Source organism: Carassius auratus, unplaced genomic scaffold, assembly GCF_003368295.1.
Source record: "Carassius auratus strain Wakin unplaced genomic scaffold, ASM336829v1 scaf_tig00037560, whole genome shotgun sequence".
NCBI classification, from domain to species: domain Eukaryota; kingdom Metazoa; phylum Chordata; class Actinopteri; order Cypriniformes; family Cyprinidae; genus Carassius; species Carassius auratus.
In genome coordinates, this window is record NW_020526389.1 from 1 (window position 1) to 4,133 (window position 4,133).

The following is a 4,133-nucleotide window of genomic DNA, read 5'->3' on the forward strand; positions in this document are numbered from 1 at the left end:
AATGTTCTTGAAGTTGTAAAACAGTCTGCTGCCGGGAATTGCGCTCGTGTGGCTGGAACTCCTCGTACATGCTCGCGCCTCGGACTCCGCAGCGGAGCTCAGCGTGGGGCTCGCGGGGACGTTGTGCAGCCTGATGTGCTCCTCTTCCTCGTAGTCATCCTCCTCGTCGTCGTCGTCGTCATCCTCGTCTTCGTCGTCAGTAAGTTCCCGTTTGATAGACTTGGTCACTTTTAAGTTTGTTAAAACATAGTTAAATCTGCAGTCTTGTGAAGAAGCTCTGGCGGTAATGTTCCCCGGTTTGCTCGGCTTGAGTTTGGCACACTTCTTCCCTGCAGCTCTGACACTTTTCCCTATCTTCTCCGGCGACTGCAGCGCTGGTTTCGAAGAAATGTCGAGCTTTGGTTTTTTCTTGGGTCTGTATTGTAATCAGGGTAGTCAGCCATGTGTTGGAGCCGGAGCCGCTCGGCTTCGCGGATAAAGGGAATCTTTTCACTGTCCTTCAGCATTTTCCACCTCTTTCCTAGTCTTTTGGAGATCTCAGCGTTGTGCATGTCTGGAGACTGTTCCATGATTTTTCTCCTCTCGATCTTGGACCACACCATAAACGCATTCATGGGTCGTTTAATGTGGCCGGTGGCTGTCTTGCACCAGTCCGGTTTCGGTGGCACCGGGCTGCACGCCATCAGATCGTTCTCCTCGGTGTCTGTGGTCTCTCGCGACATGCTGTGCTCTGTCTGCTGCACCATGTTAAAATATACTTTTCTCCCTTGATACACTAACAGCTGCCGCACTCTAAGACAAACCTCTTTTCAAAGTTACCGACTGCCTTCTTATTAGTTCCTAGGTTTACCATATCGATTGCGTCACGTATAATCATCCAATAGCGTGCCGCGGCTCCGCCCAAAAGCCTAGACATTAACCCTTTGCGTCCAAACTAGACCTTGCCCAGTCAGTGATTTAAACGTTGCCTTTATAACCAAAATGCTGCCTAAGAGACAGCCTACTATGGCATCATAATGTCATATTTACTGATCTAAAACAAATTCAAGTCACCTGTATAATTTATTTATTTATTAATTTATAAATTAATTGAATGCTCCAATTAGTGCTTTTTTTTTCATTTTTTCTAACACATATAGGATTGTGGTATATAAAGGTGAATGATGCCTCTATGTTGGCATAAAAAACTAGATGAAGGCATTTTACTAGACTGGATTCGGACATGCCTTGTTGCCATCCTGCCTCCATACATACACAGCCCAAGATTTCATTTGTGTGCACGCCTGTGGGTGGGACTTTCATTATGTGTGTGAGACAGGCATATTGGATGACACCAGGGGATAGAGATAAAGTGAGAGGATAAACATTTACTGTAAGTGTAACTGTATTTGAAAAATCAGAGCATGAAATGTAGTAACTTCTTAAGCATTACCTACAAAAATACCAGTTAATAATAATAACTGGTGTAATCTCTACAGAACAATAAAAGTATGAAAACACTTAATTAAGATTTTTCTAATGCAGTAAAAAAAAAAAAGAGACTTAATAAGTTTTGACTTCTGGGATCCAGGACCCCTCAACAGCCCCCACAATTCGAACACCAATGTTTTGCAACAAGTATTATTATTATTATTTTGTCTTGCAAAGCTGTGAAGGTTGGTTGAAAATATTGAGTCTATATACATTAAGTTAGGAGCCAAGACTTTTTAAAAGATTGTTTCGTCCTTTTTTCGCATTTAGGAAATTCTGCTGGTGGCACTTGCACACTTCTCAACATCCGTGCACTTTATTAACTGATTCCAGTTTGACAAAATAATGTCAGTTCTGTTGCTGATTATACTCTCCTGTCCCACTTACTTTATATTATGCAAGAAGAAATGTATGTAGGTTGTTACTCTGAAGCCCGATCTCATAATAGAATAATGATGTTATATACATCTCAGTCGTCTTGACCTACATATTTACCTTGCATATTTCTCTATATAATATGATATGTCCTGACGGCAGACAGGAGAGGGAGTGCAAAGATTTGCTGTGTCAAGAAGGTGAGCAACTCTCTCGCTCTCTCTATTTCTCGGTAGACCACCCTATACAACAGCTCTGGCTGACAGCCAACTCTGTCTCTGATAAACCTCTCTGCCTTTCTCTCATTTTTCCTTCCCCTAGAGGGCAATCATTTACCCCTTTGAATCAGTCCTACACTGCCCCCATGCATCAGTTCTTCCCTCACATCAGACTCATGCAGTGACACATTAAAAATGCAGTGAGAGGATTTTGCTGGTCAATTTTGCATTGAGATATTGAGATACAGCCTTAAGATTAATTTTCACAGGCAATGTCGACCAGACCCCCACCCCCTCCCATCCCCCCTCTGAGACTGGCTGCTTCTGAGGGCTGCTTGCCACAAACCACATGTCTTTCCAACTCAGAGCCATGGACCATAATATTCTGCTGCCTTTTCAGCTACTTTGTATAGTCTAATTTTAATATGACAGTATCGCTGGCAAGACCTGTGAGTTACCCAAAGGTTGACATGCTGATAATGTACGAAAGGAACAAAGTGAGCTTAATTATAATTTTCATCCATCCCTGCAAACAAATAATTCCCACGTTCCCATGTGTTCCTTTAAATAAAAATAAATAAGTTAGATCTGTTAATTTTCCAATTTTACACATTGTTTGCCATGACAGTGCAACACCATAAACCTCAGTACTACTAAAATGTATTTAAACAGCTTTATAGCTTAAGTTTTAACAGAGGAATTAATGTAAGTGGTTTAATAAAATGATACGAACACATTTTCAGCTTTTAAATCCTCCAAATATTGGCCCCATTCACTTCCATTTTAAGTGCCCCTACTGTAACCCTTTAGCCTTTTTGTAAAGAAAATGAGGGATGAGGTGAAAATTATTTTCTTTTATAATCAACATTATACTGACAAATGGTGTCCTTGAATATTCCTCTAAGCTTCATCCAGGAACATTCAAGAATTGCTTTGCTGCACCTATTTCGCATTTTATTTTTTATAATATAACACCCTCCTGCTCTCAGACCAGTGATGCATTACAGCAAATTAGATGAGGGCTTGTACAGTGGTAAAAATTTGAGAGAAGAAGGGAAGAGAAGATGATAGAGAGACAGAAGAAGAGCACACCAGACAGGAATGACTCATCTCCTCCATGGCGTTTATCTTTCTTAGGAGCTGCCACTCACCCGCTAGAGAAGTGCTAAAGGAATGGATCGATAGACAGTCCTGACTAGGAGCTATCTGAGATTAAAGATGCAGGGACGTATACCTTCTGAATGGCCCCTGGATGGGCTCGTTCAATATGCCTTCAATCTCAACTGCACACAAAAAGCCAAAGTCAGATTAGGTGACTGCGGGGTTGGAGGGACACTTTCAGTGGGTGGACTGCCACATTCACATAAATGAGTTAACAAGCCTAGCATCCTGGCCATTGATTGGGAATGCGTTGGCTAGCTTTGGTCTTAGGGGCCGTAGCTTACCTAACGGCTGCCGTTAGATGTGTGAACTCAAAGCACTGTTGAGTAGGTGTGGAAGCAGACTGTTGTGATTGTTCTGCAACACTTTTTTTTTTTGTCTTGTAAGCTGTGTGGGTTGGTTTGGAAATATTTACATTTATTTTAAATGTACTTCTGCTTCAATACGTTTAAAATTTTTATATTTATTTATTTTACATTTTTACATTTTTGTGTTACAAAATATTCTGTTTTAAATAAATGCTGCTCTTTTGGATTGTTTATCAAAGAATCCAGAAAAAAAGCATCAGAGTTTCCACAGAAATATTAAGTAGCACAACTGTTTTCAACATTGATAATAAACCCAGAATCTGCATATTAAGATGAAGGATACTATGACACTGAAGATTGAAGTAATGGTTGCTAAAAATTCAATTTTACCATCACAGAAATATAATATAATTTAAAATAGATATATGCATAATATTTTTAACATTTTAAATGTATTTTTTCATCAATAAGGTGCAGTCTTAGTGAGTACGAGCGACTTCTATTTAAGCTAAATCTTTCCAACCCCAAACATTTGAATGGTATTACCGTACATTTGACAAAATAGTAAAACCACAGGGTTTTATTGTTTTTCCAAGGAGCC

The 4,133-nt window shown here is 40.1% G+C and overlaps 1 pseudogene; it reads right to left on the reverse strand.

Annotated features, from left to right (window-relative positions):
• Positions 1-22: 22 nt before the first annotated feature.
• LOC113083294 (transcription factor SOX-11-like) lies at positions 23-818 on the reverse strand (annotated as a pseudogene).
• Positions 819-4,133: the final 3,315 nt, after the last annotated feature.